Genomic DNA, 25,128 nt, shown 5'->3' with positions numbered 1-25,128 from the left:
ATTGGGTTTGCCAAATGCTCCAACTTTTTTCAAAATAGACTTATTTTTTAAATTATTTCAAAATGCATTCTAAATACACCTTAAATGATTATAAAAAGTTGGTTGTAATTTAAGTGTGGGAATTTTCTTTTATTTTTTAAGGACTAAATTAAGATTGTGTGATTTCGTTTTACAGAATTTGACAAAACGAAAATCTCATGGTCGATAAAAACATAAAAATGAATTTATATCATTTATTTATTTTTGAATAGGTAATATTATTATACAACAATAAGTGGGATCTCATAACCTGGGATCAAGACACCACAACATTCAAGCCACCTATATAAACATCGCACAAGCATAACTATAATCAAAAGACTTCCCAAAGGAAAAACAAACAAAACCAACCAGAAGAGAAATCCCACAAGCCGGGGAGCACACAAAAACCAAAGTAACCAAGAGAAAACTAAAAGCAACGAAGAGAAAGAAGCTAGAGAAAGTCATGAAAATCAATCTGCCAAGAAGTAGAACGCGCACAAACCATAGAGACGATAAACTGAAACAAGGTATACGCCATTCTCGGACGCCCTCCATGCAGCCGACGATTCCTCTCCTGCCAAATAAAGTAAATTGACGCACACCAGAAAACTCGAAATAACTGACTTTGCACACCCTTACCAGCCCCCATCCGACACACCCAACTCAACTCTACATCTCACCCAACAACTCGATAAGACGAACTCAGCAGACGCACCACACCCTCCTAAATCTCCCTCCTAAACACATAGTAAAAAAACAAATGATTCCGAGACTCTACCTATCCACACAAAGCAGACAGAGATTCCACCTCCTCAACCAATCCCGAGTACCTAATCTATCCTTCACTGCAAGCCAGACACAAAAAGAATGCCTTGGGACATTACCCCCAGACCAAACCAGACGAGTCCAAGACACTTTAGGACGCCTAGGACGCAAACTCTCCCACGCATTAGCAATAGAGAAGAGACCATTACCACTTAGAACCCAAACCCAACTATCCTTCACACTCACTTTCAGCACCACTCCCTAAACCAAACCCCATTATTCAAGAAGTTCCCAAGAAACCGAAGGCCAATGCCAATAACCATCAATAAATAAGAAGCCTGACAGTCTAGTCTCACGACAACTATCAGCATCAAAAATCACATGCTCCCCATAATTCTCCAAGATAGACCCCACAAGCAGCCACGGATCCTATCAAACAAAACATCTCCTACCATTACCAACCTGCAACCTAACCAACGGCCTAATCCTATCTCGACAGCATAAAATTGCCCTCAAACACCACGATCGCCCAACCTCGACACGAACCACCCATAAAGACCATCCTCTAAGAACATACTCCTCCATCCAAGTAACCATAAGGAACCAGACCGCACCAATAATAACTATAACAATTTCAAGATTGTTGCCTCATTCCAGAAAGAAGTGTGATGGATACCCAAACTCCCTTCAAATAACTTCAAACAAACCTCGTCCCGAGCAACACACACACCCCCTTGCCATCAACCCATCCCCTCCACAAAAAAACCCGTAGAATACGATCAACCTCATGGCCAACAGAAGTAGGCAACACAAACACACTAGACCAAAACACCTAGAAGCTCTACAACACTGACCTAACTAATTGCAAGCGTCCCGCAAAAGAGAGGGATCTTGTAACCCAACTCCGAACCCGAGCTGTAATCTTCTGAATCAATGGGGCACAATCAATAGCTTTTAGCTTACCCAACAACAGAGGAAGTCCAAGATAACGAATAGGCAAAGACCCGAGAACAAATCCCATACTAGTAGCCAGATCCCTTGCCACATTAGAAGAAACACCAATAACAAACATAGAACTTTTACTAACATTAGCCACCAGCCCAGACAGCTTCACAAACTGACGTGACACCTGCCTCACAAAACTCAACGAACTACAATCCACCCCACAAAAAATCATAAGGTCATCAGCAAACAACAGGTGAGTCAATCTCACCTTTTCACACCTATGATGAAACACAAAGAAGGGAGGAGGCCTATTCAACAATCGAGATAATACTTCCATGACCATCACAAACAGAAAATAGGACAAAGGATCCCCCTGCCTTAGCCCTTTCCTATATAGAAAGTAACCCCCAAGAGAGCCATTGATCATTATAGAGAAAAAAGGAGAAGTAACACAAGCATAGATCCAGCTCACAAACTTCAAAGGAGTTCCAATGGCCAAAAGAACACCAAACAAAAAGTCCCAATTAACTGAGTCATAAGCCTTTCAAAGATCCACCTTTAACACACAACAAGGCTTACCCTTATTAAGCTGATAACCCTCAATAAGCTCTTGGCACAATAAAATGTTATCCGTGATACACCACCCTTACATAAACCCCTATTGATTCTCACTAATAAACCAAGGCAAACACACACGGAGTCTGTCAGCAATCACCTTAGAGATACACTTATACACCACATTACAGCAAACAATGGAGCGAAAATCCTCCATACGATCAGCACCAAATCTTTTAAGAATCAAGGTAAGAGTCGTGGCATTTACCCCATAGGGAAGATAACATGTATCAAAGAAGTGACGAACGGCAGAGTAGAAATATTCCCCCACCACACTCCAAGAAGATTTCTAAAACTCCACTGGAAAACCATCCGGACCAGGAACTTTACCCGATTTCATAGATAACAGGGCATTACGCACCTCATCCCTAGCATCAGGTCTGCAAAAGTCCCAAATACATTCATTAGGTCACTGAAACTGCACAATATCATTTATCTAGGTTGTAAGGTCTCAATATCCCATATTCTACGACCCCAAACTCCCACTAAAGTAATTAACAGCCATATTTGCCACCCTACTATAAGTCGATTAACAAATGTCATCAGAATTAATCATCGAGAAAAAACCATTCCTAACTAAACGCGTCTGCACAGACCGATGAAAGAACAATGTGTTTTGATCTCCCAACTCCAACCACCGAACATGAGACTTCTGACGAAGGGAAGCCTCCTCCAATATCGCTAACCTTCAAAAATCATCAGTCAATAAGGCAACCTCCCCAATCAAAATCTCAAAAGAAGGGTTATACTCCGCAGCAACCTGAGCTGACTCCATCCTACTTCTAGCCTCTCACGTCAAGCACCTCAAACCCTCAATACGCTTACTAAAAGTAGTATGCAATACCGGTTTTAAGGCCTTCAAACTTCTCATCAAACTAACCAAAGAGAACACACCGGGATAGGATTTCCAAACAGAGACAACAATGCTCAAGAAATCAGCAAAATCAACCCAATGATTAAAATACCGAAACATGGGAACCAGACGATCAACACAAACATCAATGTTAACCAAAATGGGGCTATGGTAAAAAATCCCCCACGGCCTCACTCTAACCTCAGTATATGGACTCGAAGTTGTCCACAACTCATTCACTAGGAACCTATCTAAACGGCACAATATACTAGCACCCTTAACCTTACTCGTCCACATAAACCAATTCCTTAAACCTCCAACTCCACCAGATCAGCCTAAAAAATAACTTTATCAAAATCCTCCATCTCCCCCTACAGGGATTACCCCCCAAAAGCCTATGAAGGATTACGAATATCATTAAAATCACCCATAACTGCATCTCTGATTTTCCAAGTAGAACAAATATCAACCAATGATCGCCAAAGGCCACGCCTCTCAATCACATTATTGGAAGCATAAACAGCAGCGACATTCACAGTAGCAGAAGAACTCAACTCTCTGAGACACCTACAATACACTGACCATCAAAAATCGAAGGAGAAAAGTCATACAGATTCTTCTTCCACATAACCCAGATACGCCCCACACCCCCAGGCTATGAAACATAGATACTTTATGTGAGGCAAAGAATCAATATCAGACACGTATCAGATACAGATATTTCCAGATACTTCCCAGATACGTATCTGACATTCGATTTAACGCATCTATTTTTACGCATACTTTTTTTTAAAGAAAAAAGACAAGCAACTCATCTAATCTTTCCCAATCTAAAACTAACAATCTATTTAAAAATCTCACTACTCGAGACCAAAACTAAAAAGGAAAAAATAAATAAAATACCAAACCTTAGAATCATCTAATCTTCATCTTCACATTTGAGTCCTCATAAAGTCTACCAAAATATAAACCATTTAGGTATCTTCATCAATTCAATGAAGAAGTTCTTTGTTTATCTTCATACTTCTCCCTCTAGTCTTCTTCTTTTTCTTTGCAATATAAGTCACTCTTGTATTACATTTTATTAACTATTGTACTTCAACATCTTAAATGTTGTTTTTTTGTATTGAAATTTCAGTGTTTGTATTCTATTTTGTGATATTGTTATTAACTTGTATGCTAAATTTATCTATATCCTAGATTCTTTAAAAATGTCTTCAATGTATTAGTATCCTCGTTTTTTGAATTATATATATATTAAAAATTAATAAAAAGATGACGTATCCTTAGACGTATCCGTATCTTAGTTTTTTAGAAATTGACAAATCACTGTATTTGATCGTATCCATATCGTGTAGTCGTATCTGTATCTGTGCTTCATAGCCCCCAGGGATATAACTACACACACAGGTCCAAGACTCTCCTAATATTCGAAACACCAAATCAAAATTCTCCGCACGCACCCTGGTCTCAAGCAAACAACAAAAACTTACTGCAGAAGAACAAAGAAAATCCGCCACCGCTCTACATTTAACAGGGTCATTCAAACCCCGGACATTCCATGAACACCAGATCATGATACTAATAAGAAGTCTCTTCTACTACCCCCCACAAGCCTGTTACCTAAACTCCCAACATCCATTCCTATAACAAGCAACGGATCAGGGTCAGCCTGCACTAAAACCAGCAACTAATTATACTCATCAACATGCTTCACAAACCCCAAAATACCTGGGGATCCACAAACTATTCTACTACCTGGAGGCAAGATCCTAGGGACCGAAGAACACTTCTAATGACAACTGGACCTCCACTAACCACCCTATCACGTAGGCAACGACTAACCAATGTGAACTCATCAGCACATCCTACCCTACCACTCAAACAAATTGGGCTAACATCATAAACAACCCTCCCTACACCACCCCCTACACACTCAGGTGCACAGCCACCCTCATCAACACCCATCTCCTCAGAACAACCATCACTAGCCACCACTATACTAAAATCATTAACCTTCAACATATTCTGATTCTCACACATAACAGTAGTATGTCCAAACGAACTGCAATAACCACACTTACGAGGTTTTCACTCATACAATATTGGAACAATAAATTCTTGGCCTCGCATTCTAACTGTAACCGTAGGTGGTATCATCGAATCACCATCCACCTCCAAAAAAACTCTAGCATACGATAAAAGACGCCTCTTTCGGGTTACAGCATCAAGAGATATAGGTCTACCTACTACACTAGCAACCACTGCCAATCCCCTATCCATCCACAACTTCAGTGGTACACGTTATAATTTAATCCATACCGGTACAGAATCAAAAATAAAAGTTTCAGGAACAATACCTGAAGACCATTGTCGAAGTAATATAGGCTTACCACCCGGGTGCCACAGACCATTATTTAATACCCAGTCACACGATTCCGTTTTGGGGAACTTAAAAGTAATCAAGTCATTCTCCAAAAGTGTAATAGTAGGCATCTCCACACGACCCCATATCCTTTAGACAAGCCGAGAAATCACCAAGTAAGGGAGCTTCGCATCCACAAACTGACCCCAGGCACTTTTCCCACATACTAATACTCGCATCAAGTACCTCCTCACATAGTTGAATAATAACTCTATCATTCTCAACCAATTGAGGGGTAAACTCCAAACTTTCCTTCAAATTTGATCCAAATAGTGCATTCCACGATTTTTTCCCCCAACGAACCGCGATTCGGTCCACTAGAAATGGCTATTATACAACCTAACCGGCCGGCCATTTCAGATGATCCAGGTCCGACCTCCTCCATCGCTTGAATCGAACCATCTGCAGGCCCAAAAACCCAGTTTAACACAACCAACTCAGAGCCCTGCGTTCTCTCAGACCCAAACTCCATGCATGACCCGCTCCACATGTCCCCCCACGCGACCATCCAAGCGAGCCTCACCTTCCTCCCCATCAAAAAGCCCAAGCCTAGCTTTTGACCCATCCCCATATCGAGGTCCCTCAACCCCACTCAACTGACACTGCCCACTCAGCCCACTCAGCCCAAACACATTTAAACCAACCACCTCCTCCAGTTGGGCCTCAAACCCAGAAGGCCTACAAGACCCAACACTCTCCAGCATATCCTCAGGCCCAGGCCCTTCCCCAAACCCAGACGTCGGTCCACCCCATTCCCGGTTCTCAACAAGCACCCGGTTTAGCACCGGTTCAAAGGCATCTTTCTGATTCATCTTCACGCCCACGTTTGCCGCCACCACGCCTCCCCTAAACGTAGATGTTGTCGAGCTCCCAAGACAACCAAACAAAACAAGCACACAACCAAAACGTCCAGACTAAACGACAAAGGAAGTCTACATGCAATGATCATCAGTCGCCTACTCGAGAAGAGAAAACCCTAGGTCCATATATTCTCTCTAACTCTTCCCCACAAATTTGTTATATCATTAAATTTTGGATCACATTAATTAAAATTTCAATCAATTTAAGACTTTACTCTCTTTGGTAAATTTATTTGGAACAAAGATGTGAAGTTGAAATATAAATTCTTTATATATGGAAAATAAGTAATAGGTTAATAATAATGAAAATAAAAATAAAGCAAAATTTGAAATGTCGATCTCGACAAAATTTCCAAAGGTTTAATTTCATAGAAATATTGATAGAAATATCAACAAAATGTCGATTCGTGTTAATCAACATTTCTGGAAAGCTATAAAAACAAAGAAAAATTTTTAGGAAATAAATTTAATTTAATAAATAATTATTTGATGATTTTTAAATAAGTTAACATGTCTATCATTTATAATATATTTACACCAGTGATATTTTGTTACTTATTTTTATGTTTCGTGGATTTGTATACAATGTAATGAAAATATTTATTCACCCCTCATATTAATGTCGAATTCATGAAAATGTAAAATATCGATGAAAATATTGACATGTTAGACAAAAAAATTAATAATATGGAAACAAGTAATGAATTAACACTCCATTTCTTTTTTATTTTAGAAAGCATTAACACTCTAATTTCTTTCTAAGTATTACCTCATTTTCATTTAAGATTTCTAGAATGATACCCAATAGCTTCACCATTCCAAGGTCCACTTCGACTTGCTTTAATTTTTTGGAAAAATATCATTTTGTACTTTAAACTAATGATTGTATCAATTTAAACCTTAAACTTTGAAAGTTGTATCAATTTAAACCTTAAACTTTCAAAATTGTATCAATTTAAACCCCAAACTAATAATTGTATCAATTTAAACCTTTAACTTTCATAAGTATATCAATTTAAATCATGAACTTTCATAAGTGTATCTAAATAAAACATAATGGAGGATTTAAGTTGATAAATTATGAAAGTTTAGGATTTAAATTGATATATTTATAATAGTTCAAGATTTAAATTGACACAATTATTAGTAAATACTTTGATCATATCTCATATCTCATTCTCATTTAATATATTGGATGTAGAAATAAATGGTTAATTAAAGATATTTCTTTTGATCTCATACAAAAGCAAGTCTTACTTCTTTTATTTTATTTTATTTTTTTAAAAAAAAGGTTAAAATTTCTTGTATGATAATAAGTACTACTGATTTTTTTTTTTTCATACAACAATCAGAAAAAAAATTGTCATCTTCTAATAAGTAATAAACAAGGATATTCATTAGAAGTCAATGGTGTGGAAATCTAACACACGCATATATATTAAGTGAATTTTTTATAGTTTATATTAACAACATCTAGGGTAAATATATATTTAATAATTAGATAATTTTTTAAGGGTAAATTACAAAAATCATCTCTAAATTTGGTGATAGCGGTAATTATACCCTCAAATTTTTAATGGTAAAAGTTGAGTCTACAAATATATTTAAGTGTTAAAATGGACCCTCAAACTTACATAATCGTAGAAATTAAAATAATTGTATATGTTTGAGAGTTTAATATTCATCATTTTTTAGTTTAATGAGATCCAATTTTAACGTTTATAGAAGTTTGTGAACCCATTTTTTACAATTGAAAGTTCGATAGTGCACAACTACCACTATACTTTAAGGATAGTTTTTGTAACTTGTCTTTTTTTCAATTTAGTCTTGTCAAAATTTTCTAATTCAATATATATTGGTCTTTTGAATATCACACTGTTTGGTCAAGAATATATATTTTATGTTAGTTGAACTTGAGTTATAAAATGTGAATCGTACTTGTTTATGTTTTAAAAAAAATTTTTTGTTACCATTAAAAATAGTTTAAATTGGCTTGTCATAAAAAAAAATGACATAATAATTATAGGTAGAAATTTGGAGGAAAAAGTACGTTTCTATTAAAATTTTCACCAAACTTTTCAAAATCTTGGACTATGAATTAGAAAATTTTCTTGCGTAGATGGCCTAATTTTTATGTATACCATAAGTCAATTTTAATATTTTCCAACGATAAGATGTAACTAAATATTGTTAAAAACATATAAAACTAAATTGAAACGTTTTAGATTTAAGGACATAAATGAGGAACTAATTCTTTTGAAGAACCACTAAAACATGCACGTCAATTGATATTTAAATTTATTTCATCTCTCAAAAGGTGGTAAAAGCACATTGGTTAAGAAATGATAATCTTTTTTTTAATAATGATTTTTCTACTCATTGCTTTATTTTTTTTCTTTTTTTCATGATGAAGGGATTTTATTACTAAAAATTTGAAACCATTCAACAAAGAGTATGAAGAATGTTCCTTTGGGTATTTCAAACTCACAGGTGTGAATGTTGGCTTCGGTTATATATATATATATATAAGTACTTTAAATACTTTCGATTTTTGTTCATCTTGTTCTACTTTCAAAAGGTTCATTTGTTGATGCATGTATTCTCTAAATATTGATTTCCGTCCATATCCTTTTAACTTTCATTCATTTTTATCCACATACTTTTAAGTAGTGATTATTTTTTCTCCTAGAAACGAAAATAAAAATGAAGATTAAAATGGCATTTTTTTAAGAAGTACAAGAAACAAAAATTGGCATTGTGATGAATTTACCTTAAAAGAATGGCCAGTCAACCACATCTTAACTAAACTCTTTGTTTCAGTTTGCGACGCACGGGTTTAGATCGTACTTTGAACCTGCTTCTTTCCTTGAAAATATAGAAATTAAAATGAATAAAAAAACTAAAGTATTTTTTTTCCAAATACTAAAATAGTATTTAAACACACACATAATTTGATTTAGATATATTCTTCTCACCAACATTTAATGCCACATTAAAATTGGAAAATATATTCAAAGTTGGTTTGCAAAATTCAGTACTTTCAGCTCTCAAAATTCCCTTTTTGTTGATTTTCTTAGTGGCAAAGATCAGAGGTAGGAAAATTTTGCCACACTAAGTAGTTGTCCCCCTTTTTTTTCTAAAATGAAAAAGTAATAATAATTATTTTAGGAAAAAGTATTTTCAAAACTGGCAAACAAGAACTGGAGAGTGGCTTTGGTTGATGGTCTCACAATATAAATTTGAAGGCAAGAGAATTATCTTATATTTTTTATTCCTTCTGATTGTTTTCAAATATATGTTTTATAGGCAAATCTACCCTTGAAAAAAAGGGACAAATATCAATTTAAACCTTAAACTAATAGTTATCTTAATTTAAACCCTGAATATTAGGGATAGTATTAATTTAAACCTCAAACTAATAATTGTATCAATTTAAACCTCAAACTTTAATAAATATATCAATTAAACCTTGAACTTTCATAAGTATATCAATTTAAACCCTAAACTTTCATAAGCATATCCAAATAAAACATAATGGAGGGTTTAAATTAATACATTTATGAAACTTAAGGGTTTTAACTATTATACTTATGAATGTTCAAGGTTTAAATCTATGAAGTATAGGCATAGATACAGAAATGTAATAGAATACGATAGGATACGACGATACCTTAATTTCTAAAAAATTAGGATACTGATACATTAAAGATACATTTTTTCTTTCAAAAAAATCTAGGATATAGGTAATTTTAACATAAAAATACTAAATATTGTTAAAAATAAAAGAGTGGGGAAGAGAATAACAACACAGTTACGTGGAAACCTAGTACAGGGAGAAAAACCACGATAGGAATAACAACACAGTTACGTGGAAACCTAGTACAAGGAGAAAAACCACGATAGACACTGATTTTTATTATTAATTCTGATACACAAAGTACAAGAGAATAGGCTAAATAAATAGACTAGTGGGAAGCCCTAGGGTACACATAATTACTAAAAAGACCCTAGGGTTATAAGCTGTTTTTCGACACTCCCCTCAAGTTGGGGCGTAAATATCAATAAGACCCAACTTGCTGACACAGTAATCAAAGCTTTGTCTCAGTAATCCTTTTGTGAGCACATCTGCAATTTGCTGATTTAAGGGAACATAAGGAATGCATATACTTCCGTTGTCAAGTCTTTCCTTGATGAAGTGTCGGTCGATCTCAACGTGTTTTGTTCTGTCATGCTGAACAGGATTATTTGCAATACTTATTGTTGCCTTATTATCACAAAACAATTTCATTGGGAGCTCATTGTCTTGATGAAGATCTGACAACACTTTCATCAATCAAATCTCTTCACATATCCCTAAACTCATGGCCCGATACTCAGCTTCTGCACTACTTCTGGCCACAACTCCTTGTTTCTTGCTCCTCCAGGTCACAAGATTACCCCAAACAAATGTGCAATACCCTGATGTTGATTTTCTATCAACAACAGACCCTGCCCAATCAAAATCAGTGTAGGCTTCAATGCAGCATTTATCAGACTTCTTGAACATTAACCCCTTACCTGGTGTACCTTTCAGATATCAAAGGATGCATTCAACTACTATCATATGTTCTTCATAAGGAGCCTGCATAAACTGACTGACGACACTCACTGCATATGAAATATCAGGTCTCGTATGAGATAAGTATATCAATTTCCCAACTAACCGCCGATACCTTTCTTTATTGACTGGAACACCGTTACTAGTATTGCTGAGCTGTGAATTATATTCAACTGGGGTGTCAACAGGTTTGCACCCAGTCTTTCCCGTTTCCGTTAGAAGATCAATCGTGTATTTCCATTGAGATACTGAGATTCCGTCCCTAGATTGGGCTACTTCCATTCTGAGAAAGTATCTTAACTTACCAAGGTCTTTAATTTCCAACTCTTTGGCCATTTTTGCTTTGAGTTTCACAATTTCAACATCATCATCACCGGAGAGCATAATATCGTCAACGTACACAATGAGAACTGCTACCTTCCCTGAAGTTGACTTCTTTGTAAAAAGTGTATGATCTGAGTGCCTTTGGGTATACCCTTGTCCTTTGACAAAGTGGCAAATCTGTCAAACAGGCTCTCGGAGACTGTTTCAACCCATATAACGGCTTTCTCAGTCGACAGACTCGCTGTTTGAACTGATCTTCAAATCTGGAAGGAGGATTCATGTAGACTTCCTCCTCAAGTTCTCCATTGAGAAAGACATTGTTTACATCCAGTTGATGCAAAGGTCAATCTTTGTTAACTGCAACTGATAGCAATACTCAGATAGTATTGAGTTTAGCTAGAGGAGAGAAAGTCTCGGAGTAATCTACCCCAAAGGTTTGAGTAAACCCTTTGGCAACTAACCTGGCTTTGTATCGATCAACGGTCCCATCTGACTTGTACTTTATAGTGAAAACCCATTTGCACCTAACCGTCTTATGCCCTTTAGGTAGGATCACCTGGTCCCACATTCCATTTTTCTCCAGAGCTCTCATCTCCTCTATAACAGCAGCTTTCCAAACTTTAATTCCCATTGCTTCCTGTATGTTACTCGGTATCACCCCTGCATCTAAACTAGTAGTAAAGGCCCTAAATTCTGATGACAAGTTACTGTATGTCATGTAACTATGCATGGGGACCTTGTACATGACCGAATGCTTTTCCTCAGGGCTATTGGAAGATCAAGAGAAGCATCATATTCCTTCAAACTGTCAGAATTTCCATTGTGATCACTAGTCTCCTCTTCCTGTTTCTCATCTTCAGAAATCACACCTTTTTCACCATTATCTTTAGTATCACTCACATTTTCTAGAGTTGTGTCTGAATCGTCATTCACTGTCATCTTCCCATCTGCTATAGTGGTGCTATCAACACCTTTCCCTCCTTTTTCCTCTCTACACTCGTTAGTACAAGTATCAATCTCATTAATTTCAGGAATACATGTACCTGATGTCGGGTTTGACTCATGGACCAGAGCCGGAGATGCAACAGGTGACGTTGTTTTCTTCCTGAGATTTTTCCTATAGTATGTTATCCATGGGACTTGATTGGTAGGAAGGACAGAACCAACATGTTCGGGAATAAGGGCAGACTCCAAGGGAATTGTATATGTGGACCAATTAGTCTCTTCACTAGAGGTCTCCCCCTGAAGATGGCTAACAGGAAAGAAGGCCTGATCCTCAAGGAAGGTAATATCCATAGAAACAAAATATTTGCGAGAGGATAGGTGGTAACATTTATACCCGCGCTGATGGAGTGGATATTCAACAAAAACACACTTTTGAACACGGGGGGTAAATTTCGTGCGATTTGGACCATGGGAGTGAACAAAGGCAACACACCCAAAAACTCGAAGTGGTACATCGAAGACTAAACAAGTCGTAGGGTATGACTCTTTTAAACAGTCTACGGGGCAAAATTGAGGACCCAGGAAGGCATTCAGTTGATTAAGTGAGCAGCAGTAAGGATGGCATCACCCCATAGGTAAGATGGGAGTGATGTGGATAGCATTAAGGACTAGCAACTTTCCACCAAATGACATTTTTCCTCTCTGCTACCCCATTTTGTTGGGAAGTCTAGGCACACGAACTCTGGTGGATAATCCCCTTGGAAGTAAGAAACCTCTGGAAGGAAGCGTTACAGAATTTCCGCCCATTGTCACTTCTCAAAATACCAATCCTGGCATTAAACTGGGTTTCCACAGCGGCATAAAATTGCTGGAATACAGATAACACCTCAGACTTATCAGTGAGAAGAAAGACCCAAGTAAGCCGAGTTGTGGTCGTCTATAAAAAGTGACAAACCAGCTTTCCCTGGAGATTGTGGTTGGTGAGGGACCCAAACATCATTGTGGACTAAGGTGAAGATTTGGATGGTTTATAAACTGGGAGTGAAAGGAGACACGACTCTGTTTTGGCACGAATACACACTTCACACTTTAAAGAAGACACATTAATACTGCGAAATAAATGCGGAAATAGTGTTTCATGTACTGAAAGTTCGGATGTCCTAAGCGGTAATGCCATAACAGAAAATCATTCTCAGAGATAGAAAATTTAAGGAGACAAGGCTAGACCTATAATCGTTCTAGAAGGAAACAACATCAATTAGGAAGTAGAGTCCCCCATCGTGCGAGCAGTTGCCAATTGTCGTCCCCGAGCTTAGATCCTGAAATAAAATAGAGTAGGGTGAAAAAACTGTCTGAAATTCAAATATCTTATAATCTTACTGATGGATAACAAATTATATGAATTTTAGGAACATGCAAAACGTCCAGCAAAAACCAAACCCTCAAACGGAGATAAATCCCCTTTTCCTGCAACAGGTGCGAACGACCCATCTGCAATCCTAATTTGTTCGTTACCAGCACTTGGATAATATGAGAGAAACTGATCAGAGGTACCAGTAAGATGATCTGTTGCCCCTGAGTCAACAATCCAAAGTTTTTTACCGTTCACACTAATAAGACCAAAAGACTGTATATTGCTTGACTGGGCGATGGTACTGATTCCAACCGTACTCAGGCTGGTTGTACTGTTAACTGAGGGAAACATAGGCAAGATAATTTGTAGTAGGTAAAATAGGGAAAGAATTTACCGGACTTTCATCTGGGTATTGGGTCGAGCCCCAACCGATTCGAAACGGGGCAGCCACTAACGGCTGGAAGGTAGTCACCGGCTAGAGGCGGTTTTCGGCCTGTGTTTGGGTCGAATGTGCCTAGGGCAGAAATCGGAGAGGTCTTGTTCTCTTTTCCGGACGAGTGGGTTCGCCGGATCTGACGCGAAAACCCTAGGATACGCCAACGCAGTTGAGTTTTTTGCAGGTCAAAGCCGAAGCCCTAGGCGCAATCGGAAGCTGTCGAAGGTCTGAAGCGCGATCGAAAGCCCACCCTGTTCGTCGATCGGAAGCTGCAGGTCGAAGGCACGATCGGAAGAAACTCTGTCTGCTGAAGGGTTGCTGCGGATGCGAACGTCCCCGATCAGAGCCAGATCTGGTCCACCTCGCGATGGGTCTGAGAGGTTGCTGCGATCGTACCTGATCGGAGCCGTACCTGAGGGATCAATGGGTCTGAGAGGTTGCTACGATCGTACCTGATCAGAGCCGTACCTGAGGGATCAACCGACGACGACGCGAGACGAGGTAGATCGGCTCTATTTGTGTGTTCTTCAGATTTGTCCATGTACGGCTCCTATTGACGCGGCTTTCTGTTGACTGCAACTAGACGACAGAAATTAATTCCGGTAAGGCAGCTTGAAAACACTCCTTTACCGCGGCTCGAATAGCAATTTTCATATCAAAACTAGAAGATCCACCAGCTGAAGGGGACTGTGGATGGTTCTCTTCCATAATGACTAGCGTTTCGTCCCCTTGCTCTTATACCATGTTAAAAATAAAAGAGTATGGAAGAGAATAACAACACAGTTACCCTAGTACAAGGAGAAAAACCAAGATAGAAACTGATTTTTATTATTAATTCTGATACACAAAGTACAAGAGAATAAGCCAAATAAATAGACTAGTGGGAAGCCCTAGGGTACACATAATTACTAAAAAACCTCTAGGGTTACAAGCTGCTTTTTCAACAAATATAATCCACTAAATCTGTAACAACCAAAATTTCTATTATGTTTTTAGGACGCTACTAGGTGCATGCATGAGTTTGATGATGAAATCCTCGAAGTAAAATTAAATAAAAGAATTAAAACATTGATTTCATTAGATAAACTTAAATAATAGATAAATCTTGAAAACACCGTTCGAGGTACCCCTGACCCAAAACTTAAATAAATATCAATTAAACAATTTAACAAATGAGATAAAGGAATATCCATAAATTTCAAAAATACTATACCTCTAGATCAGACCCTATCAGATGAAACCTAAGTGTGGAAGCGACAACGTGTCCAAATGGCCGAGGTCATGGATCCCTCTTGTCATTCACCGGTCTATCTCTACCTTTACCTGAAAACATGAAAGGAAAATGATGAATATATAAGTATACTCAGTAAGCGGCCCATTACTAGGCCCATTAGATGAACTATTAGCCCTCCCATTAGGACTAGAGTGCACAACCGCATCGTAGGCATAGGCATAGGCATAAGCAGAAGGGGCGAACCCGAAGGCGCATTTTCATAAGTAGTGACCCTGGAGGGCACAATCATAAACAAAAGTATCCCAAGGAAACACCATACATAAGCATAAAATATGGGTCCGAAGGCTCACAACATGCAATGTGTATAGCCAAATAAAAGTGCTAACAGTCACTATTAATCTCACATAGCCATAAACATATAATCAAAGTCGTAAATCATGCTTAGGTTTCAAAACAGTTTCATAAATAATCCATCCATCGAACACCACAATGGCGCATAATATTGAAATTCCATGTAATAAACGTAAACTTTCAAAAACTTCCAACTGACTAACAAAATATCAAAATATTCTAAGTTAATGCAGGAACCACAACTTAACACATACTTGGGTTCATGGGCGAACCGGTAATACATCACTTACCTAAAATTAAACCAGCATAAGCAATTTAATTTCTTCTTTTAGTTTTGAGAGACCCTAAATCAACCATTAATACCTGAACCAAAATCCAATTGAACTTATTAGGCTTAAATCCATACTTAAAATTATCTTAAACGTCCTCAAGTCATCTACCCAAAACGTAAAGTGACCCCCAAAAACCACCAAATGTCAAAATACCTATCCTTCGGTGATATTTAATTTCAAGGATTAAAGATCCCAATTCCATCAACCAACATCGTTACCAAGAGGCCTCCAAGGATTACTACTCATCAAAACTCCTTTGGAGCAATCTCCAACAGCTGGAAAATAAGCCCCTGATCTCCACAACTCGAATCTAACAACATAACACCAAGAATCAGGCTGAGAATTTATTGGGCAATAATGAAACAACCAGGGACAGACCTAAAATGTTCCAATTCTTACCCCAAACAACAGAATCTGACGAAAACTGACCACGATTCAGTGATAGATGAGGCTATCCACGTCAGATCGGTGAATGGGCGCTTGGGCTAGGCTGGCGGTACAGCAAAAACGTATGGATGAGGGAGCGGCGGCGCGAATGACTGGTGAACTCGACAAGGAACGCGTGGCGCTGGGCAACGGCTGGGCGAGCGAGTGACTGAGACACGACGAGGAAGCAGCGGCACGGCACAGATGACCTACTGGGGCACAACTTGAACAGCCAACGAATGTGGTGCGGCTTCACCTCCGGTGTGGACTTGACGGTGCACACAGACGGTGAGAGGAGGGAGAGAAGGGAGACGACGAAGACACACGAGAAGAAGGCCCTTTTTCTTCTAAATTCCTTTTTTTTTCTTTACTTCACGTAAACTGAGACTCCCCATTTAAATAAACAAAGCCCCTAAACCCTAAATTCTTTTATATAAATATATATATATATATTCTATCCCCCATTTTCCTTTTTCCAAAACAAAACTAAAACCATCAAATCTTATTTTAACAAATCTTCTCCAAGCAATGACCAATTTAAAACTGAACCAAACAAATCATTTAATTGCTTAAAATTTGGCCTTGAATAAAAAAGAAAATCCAATAATTTCATGAACTAATTTAAATTTACCTAGATCCCGATATGTTACAATCTTTCCTCCTTAAGAAACTTTCGTCCTCGAAAGTTCTAGTCCTGGAAGAGCTTTGGATACAGTGTTCTCATCTCGTCCTCCCGCTCCCAAGTTGCTTCTTCAAACTAATGATTCTGCCACAGAACTTTCACTAATGGCACTTCTCTGTTGTGTAAAACTTTCACTTCCCTTGCAATAATATGTACAGGCTTCTCTTCATAACTTAAGTTTTCATTCAGCTACAAGGGTTCAAAATCCACCACATGAGATGGGTCCGTTATGTACTTCCTCAGCATGGAAACATGAAAGACCTTATGGACCACAAAGAGAGATGTGGCAAGGCCAAACGATAAGCCACAGGGCCCACTCGATCTAAGATCTCGAATGGCCCAATGAAACGCAGATTTAGCTTTCCCTTCCTCCCAAACCTCAGAACACCTTTCATAGGTGCTAATTTCAAGAACACTTTATCTTCTGCCTCGAATTCAAGATCTTTACGTCTAACATCAACGTAACTTTTTTGTCTACTCTGCGCTGCTAACATTCGAGTTCTAATCTTCTACATGGCTTCATTCGTCATCTTCACTAACTCAGTTCCGACCAACTTTCTTTCACCAACTTCACTCCAGAAAACTGGAGACCTGCAACCCTACCGTACAGAGCTTCAAATAGAGACATGCCAATGGTAGCATGATAACTATTGTTATAGAAAAACTCTGCTAAATACAAGTGGGAGTCCCAACTCCCAGAAAACTCCAATGCACAAGTGCGCAACATATCCTCCAACGTCTGATTCAAGCGTTCTATTTGTCCGTCAGCCTGAGGGTGGAAGGCTGTACTAAAATTTGACTGTGTTTCTAATGCTGCCTAGAGGCTTTTCCAAAAACTGGCGGTAAAACGAGGGTCCCTGTTGGACACAATTGACACTGGCATGCCATGCAACCTTACTATCTCTTTCATGTACAACTGAGCTCACTTACTCACCAAATACGTGGACTTCCCTGGAACAAAATGTGCCACCTTAGTGAGCCTTTCCACTACAACCCATATTACTGAGAAGCCTCGTGTCGTACTGGGGAAGCCCACAATGAAATCCATGGATACACTCTCTCACATCCATTCTGGCATATTCAATGGCTATAGTAAGCCCGCTGGCTTCTGCCTTGGGGCCTTCACCTATTGACAAACTAAACATTTGCTGATATAGTCGGCCATCTCCCTTTTCATATTACCACTTCAAATCTTGGTACATTTTGGTATTGCCTAGATGTATCAAGAATGGGGAATTGTGAGCTTCTACCAATAATTTGCCCTTCAGGCCATTACCTGCAGGTACGCATAACCGTCCCTAATACAGAAGGCCCTGGTCCACAGATATTGAAAATTCACTAACTTGGTTTGACTCAACCTGACGAAATTTCTGAACAAGGTCTAAATCATCCTACTACGCATCAATGTTCCTCTACCTCAAAGTTGGTTGTATAATCAACTGGGCTAGCTGCAAGGTGACTTTCCCCACTGCCATTGCAATTTCTGCTTGTTCCAAATCATCACATGACGAACTTGCTTAATGATCAAGGCAGCTGAATGAGCAGTCTTCCTACTAAGAGCATCAGACACCACATTTGCCTTCCTCAGGTGGTAGAAAATCTCATAATCATATCTTTTACTAACTCAAGCTACCTGCGTTGTCTCATGTTTAACTCCTTCTGGGTGAAGAAGTATTTCAAACTCTTCTGGTCGGTAAAAATTTGGATCCTTTCCCCATACAAATAGTGCCTCCAAATCTTCAGGGCGGAAACCACCGTTGCCAGTTCCAAGTCATGAGTAGGCGTAGGCAACCACTCTACCATGCTACATAAGCACACAACCCAAACCCTTCTTAGAAGCATCACTGTAGATCACAAAACTCCCAAAGCCATCAGGTACTGTAAGAACCAGTGCTGAAACCAACTTCTACTTGAGGTTTTGAAAACTATCCCACAAGTTTTGCTCTAAATAAATGAAGCTTTTTTCTGGTTAACTGGGTCAACTGTGAGGCTATGCTAAAGAATTTCTCTGCAAACCTGCGATAATATCCGGCCAACCTCAGGAAACTGTGCACCTCGCTGACTATTGTGGGGTGGGGCCAATTTATAATGGCTTCAATCTTTGTTTGATCCATCGAAACCTCATCCTTCGACACCACGTGCCCAAGAAAAAACACCTTACGTAGCTAGAATTCACAATTTGAAAATTTTGCATATAGCTTATTCCTAGGACTTTCCGAATATGTTCCTCATGTTCGGCCTCTATTTTAGAATAGACCAAGATGTCATCAATGAAAACAATTACAAAGGTGTCAAAGAAATTTTTGAACACTATGTTCATCAAATCCATGAACACTGCCGGAGCATTGGTCAAACCAAACGACATTACGATGAATTCGTAATGTTCGTATCTAAATCGAAATGTTGTCTTCGGGATATCCTTATCCCTTATCCTCAGTTGGTGGTAACCTGACCATAGGTCAATCTTGGAAAATACAGTAGCTCCCTGTAACTGATCAAACAGATGATCGATCCCTGGGAACGGATACTTATTCTTGATGGTTACTTTATTCAACTCCCTGTAGTCTATGCCTAAGCGTAAAGATCCATCATTTTTCTTTACAAACAATACTGGTGCACCCCAAGGGGATACACTGGTTCGTATGTACCCTTTATCAAGTAGTTCTTGTAACTGGACCTTAAGTTCTTTCAATTCGGCCAGAGCCATTTTGTATGGAGCTTTGGATATGGGAATAGTGTCTAGCTCTAACTCGATCGCAAAATCAATCTCCCTGGGTGGAGGCAAACCTGGAAGTTCCTCTGGAAACACATTTGGGTATTCTCTCACAACTGGTTCTGTGGTTAAGGTAACCTCAGTTTCTCTGGTGTTAATTACGCTAGTCAAGATGCTCCAGGTACCTTGGTTAAACAACCTCTTGGGCTTCACAGCTGAAATCACCTTGGGGAAGACCATAGTCCTGACCCCTTTGAACTTAAAACTAGCTTCCCTATAAGGGTTAAAAATCACCTCCTTACGTGAACAATCTATGCTGGCATGATTGGCAACCAACCAATCCATGCTTAAAATTACATTAAAGTCCCACATATCAAACACTATCAGAATCACATCAAGGGTGTGGTTCGCTATTTCTAGCTGGCATGCTTTTATCCTTTCGCTTGCTATCAAAATTTCTCCTGACGGAGTCAACACTGACAAAACATAACCCAAAGGCTCTAAAGCTAGCATAGCATGCTTTACAAACAATGACGAAATGAAAGAATGGGATGATTCAGAGTCAAATAACACCAAAACATAGTGCCCCAAGATTGGGAGTGTATCTATTACTACTGTTCCCGAGTGCTCAGCTTCTCGACGGTTGGTGGCATAGACCCGATTGTTTTTCTGTGGTCGGCTTAAACTGCCTTGATGTGAACTCAGGGGCTGACCCCCTACAGTCTCAAAACCACTACTAGGGCATTGGTCAATCGTGTGTCCTGCCTGCTTACATCTGAAGCAAGTCCATGTGCCAATCAGACAATGTCCCCAATGATGCTTCCCACATGACTTACACATCAGCCTATCCATCCAGACCCCTCCTAAAATAGTAGCTTACTGTTTGATGTGCCCTAGCGATCTGTCTGTGCTCTAAACCTTCTAAGGAGGTCCCGATGCTTTCTGTTCAGCTTTCCTCTTCTGACCTGGGGCAGGTTCTTCCGTCAAGGATTTCAGGAACTCTATCCTTGAGGGACAACCCACTCGTGTTGCCGCTTGCAATGCTGCTACAAAGATGGAAGGCTCAAGAGCTTGCACAATACCTCGCACCCCGTCCCAAAGTCCCTGCACAAATCTTTCAGCCCTCATTTGCTTCAGTAGACACTAGATCAGATGCGAAGCAAGACAATCTATCAAAATCCTCTTCGTACTCCTCTACTATCATGGTCCCCTACTTCAGATTCATAAACTCAACCTGCTTGTTATACCTTATGTGAGCAACGAAGTATTTCTCATATAACTGCTATTTGAATTGGTCTCACGTCGCTTGGGCCCCACTAGCTTCAATCATTCTTTCAGCTGAACGCCACCAGTACTTCGCATTATCAACGAGAACAAAGGCAACACACTGCAACTTCTACTCTTCTGGGCACTTCATGTACTGAAAAATCTCTTCCACAATTGACAACCACAACTCTACTTTAGTGGGGTCTTTCAGCAACCCATTAAACGTCGAAGGGTCATACTTCTTGAAGTCCCGTAGATATTCGGCCTCCAAGGAAGGGCCTGCCATAGTTTGATTCGGTACGCTATCTTGATTATGAACTTGTGGTGTTGGGACCGGTAGGGGTGGCACCTGCTGCGACTGTGCGTGTTGAGCTATATGCTCGGCCATAATATCCCTTAGTTGCCCTACCACATGATGACATTCCCAATAGTTGCAACCATGGCAGTGTACTCTGCCGGAATCTCTGAGGTTGATGTCCTGACAAAGGCACGGTCGAATTTTAAGGCCCGCTTCTTGCTCTAACCTTTTGCCAAGTTGACCTAGAAGGTTCAAGAGGCCGGAGGTCTCGCATTTCTTGGCTTTGCACCACAGAGTCTTATACGTCAGGGTCCTGCTCCCCAATAACATTCTTACCTCAACTGCCCCTTCCTCTAGTTCGTGGTGCCATACTTGATAACCACATGGAACGCTTTAACAAAACGCTTGTCGGGAAACTCGTCAAATACGACTATACAATAGGAAAAGTTTCATGCATAATTCCCTAGAGGACTTAAGGGACATACCTAGCGATAACGAGAGATCCATTTATGACCATAGGAACATTTTGGACTCACGATATAAGTCAGTTTACAGAACCTAAAACTTAGGCTCTGATACCAACGATAACAACCCAAATTTCTATTATGTTTTTAGGACACTACTAAATGCATGCATAGGTTTGACAATGAAATCCTTGAAGTAAAATAAATAAAAGAATTAAAACTTTGATTTCATTAGATAAACTTAAATAATAGATAAATCCTGAAAACACCGTTTAGGGTACCCCTGACCCAAAACTTAAATAAATATCAATCAAAAAATTTAACAAATGAGATAAAGGAATATCCATAAATTTTAAAATACTAAACTCCTAGATCAGACCTTATCAGATGAAACCTAAATGCCAAAGCGACAACATGTCCAAATGGTTGAGGTCACGAATCCCTCTAGTCATTTACCGGTCTATCTCTACCTTTACTTGAAAAATATGAAAGGAAAAGGATGAGTGTATAAGTATACTCAGTAAGCGAACCACTACTGGGCCCACTAGGTGAATTATTAGTCCTTCCGTCGAGACTCGAGTGCACAACCACATCGTAGGCATAGGCATAAGCATAAGCATAAGGGGTGAGCCCAAAGGTGTGCTTTTATAAGTAGTGAACCCGAAGGGCACAATCATAAACATAGGTGGTGATCCCAAGGAAATACTATACATAAGCATAAGATGTGGATCTGAAGGTTCACAACATGCGATGTGCATAGCCCGATAAAAGTACTAACAGTTACTATTAGTCTCATATAGCCTTAAACATACAATCAAAGTCTTAAATCATGCTTAGGTTTCAAAACAGTTTACAAATAATCCATCCACTGAACACCGCAACGGCGCATAATATCGAAATTCCATGTCATAAACGTAAACTTTCAAAAGTTTCCAACTGACTAACAAGATATCAAAATATTCCAAGTTAACGCAAGAACCACAACTTAACACATACTTGGGTTTGTGGGCGAACTGGTAATAGATCACTTACCTCAAATTAAACCAGCGTAAGCAATTTAATTTCTCCTTTTAGCTTTGAGAGATCCTAAATCAACCACTACTATCTGAACCAAAAATCAATTGAACCTATTAGGCTTAAATCCATACTTAAAATTATTTTTCGATTTCCTCAAGTCATCTACCCAAAACGTAAAGCGACCCCCAAAACCACCAAATGTCAAAATAGACCTATCCTTAAGTAATATTTAATTCCAAGGATTAAAGACCCCAATTCCATCAACCAACATCGTTACCAAGAAGCTTCCAAGGATTAATACTCACCAAAACTCCTCTGAAGCAACCTCCAACTGCTGGACAACAAACCCACGATCTCCACAACTCGAATCTAACACATAACACCAAGAATCAGGCTGAGAATTTATTAGGCAACAACGAGACAACCAGGGACAAACCTAAAATGTTCCAAATCTACCCCAAACAGCAGAATCTGACGGAAAGTGACCACGATCCAGCGACAGACGGGGCTGTCCGCGTCAGATCGGTGAACGGGTGCTTGGCCTAGGCTGGTGGCGCGATGACTGGAAAACTCGGCAAGAAACGCGTGACACTAGGTGACGGTTGGGCGAGCGAGTGATTGGGATGCGACGAGAGCGGTGCACGGCGCGAATGACCTACTGGGGCGCGACTCGAACGGCCGACGAACGAGAAAAAGTCCCTTTTTGTTCTAAATTCCCTTTTTTTTTTCTTTACTTCACACAGACTGAGACTTCACATTTAAATAAACAAAACTCTTAAACCCAAATTTCTTTTATATAAAAAATATAAATACATAATATATATATATATATATATATATATATATATATATATTTTATCCCTTATTTTCCTTCTTCCAAAACGAAACTCAAACCACCAAATCTTCTTTTAACAAAACTTCTCAAAGCAACGACCAATTTAAATTGAACCAAACAAGTCATTTAACTGCCTAAGCTTTGGTCTTGAATAAAAAAGAAAATCCAATAATTCATGAACTAATTTAAATTTATCTAGATCCAGGGATGTTACAAAATCCATGAATCATAAAATGTCAAGTTAATGACAATAGTACAAAATACAATACAAAAAAGCAATATTAGAGATATTGAAGTATAATAGTCAATTGAATGCAATAGAAAATGGACTCGATTGATCAGAGAAGAAGAAGATTAGAGTGAGAAGTTTGAAGAGGAAGGAAGAACTTTTTTATTAAATTGTTAAAGATATTCAAGTAGGTTATATTTTGTAGAACTTTGTGGGAAACTCGAACGTGAGGACTAAGATCAGATGATTCTAGTGTTTGATTTTTTTTATTTTAGTTTTGGACTAAGGTAGCGAGCTTATTAAATAGGTTGTTAATTTTGGGTTGAGAAAGATTAGATGAGTTGCCTTTATTTTTTTCTTTAAAAAAATGAACGCTAAAAAAGATAAGTCAAATCGCGTATCTGGAAAATATCTGGGAGTATTGGTATATGATATGAATCTGATTTGGATTTTTTTGTCTCGCATGAAGTATTTGTGATTAATAGGTATAAATTAATACAATTTTAATTTGAGATTTAAATTGATACAATTATTAAAATTGAGGGTTTAAATTGATACAATTATTTAAAATTTAAATTGATACAACCTTTAAAGTTCAGTGGTGTAAATTGATATTTATCCAAAAAAAATATAGCAAATTTAGAGATTGATCACGATTTTATAAAGTTAATAAAAATATCTTAGATAGAATATTTTTAAATCATAAAATAAGTCTAGTTATTAATCATTCATTTTTCTTTTGGAAAGAAATGAAATTATGTTTAAATAAGCAAATATGTCATGATTAAAAGTCTATCTATTGTATATAGGTTTTAAAGACATCGTGGCATATCCATCAAGTGAAATAGGGACCTAAAAGACTAAATGGAACGATACAAAGACAAGAAAAACTCTTATAAATTCAAAGTTAATTCTTATTTATTTTAATTAAAGGGATTCGTCACTCCAAGAGAATTAGGACTATTAAACAATTTCACTTTTTTTAGATTGTAATTGTTTTTCTATATCTAAAAACGACCCAAAAAATAATGAAGGACAAATATCAGTTTACATGTTAATTAAAATTATGAATCTATATCAATTTAAATCCTAAACTTTCATAAGTGCATCAATTTACACCATCCTTCAAATTTCGATCGAC

The 25,128-nt window shown here is 38.3% G+C and overlaps 1 long non-coding RNA gene across 3 annotated transcripts; it reads right to left on the bottom strand.

Annotated features, from left to right (window-relative positions):
• Positions 1–236: 236 nt before the first annotated feature.
• On the bottom strand, positions 237–23,693 carry LOC120082842. Of its 3 annotated transcripts, none has more exons than XR_005483297.1 (5): positions 23,360–23,693; positions 23,229–23,292; positions 15,354–15,463; positions 9,255–9,349; positions 237–2,726 (listed from the first exon to the last, which is right to left on the bottom strand). It is a non-coding gene; the product is annotated as an uncharacterized LOC120082842 (long non-coding RNA). The 3 variants fall into 3 exon arrangements; XR_005483296.1 differs by lacking the exon at positions 237–2,726 and adding an exon at positions 22,939–23,011 and having other exon boundaries at positions 9,111–9,349; XR_005483295.1 differs by lacking the exon at positions 237–2,726 and having other exon boundaries at positions 9,111–9,349.
• Positions 23,694–25,128: the final 1,435 nt, after the last annotated feature.

This window comes from Benincasa hispida, chromosome 8 (genome assembly GCF_009727055.1).
Source record: "Benincasa hispida cultivar B227 chromosome 8, ASM972705v1, whole genome shotgun sequence".
NCBI classification, from domain to species: Eukaryota; Viridiplantae; Streptophyta; class Magnoliopsida; order Cucurbitales; family Cucurbitaceae; genus Benincasa; species Benincasa hispida.
Note: the sequence above shows the minus strand (reverse complement) of the source record. Positions and strands in the feature narration are given on the sequence as shown.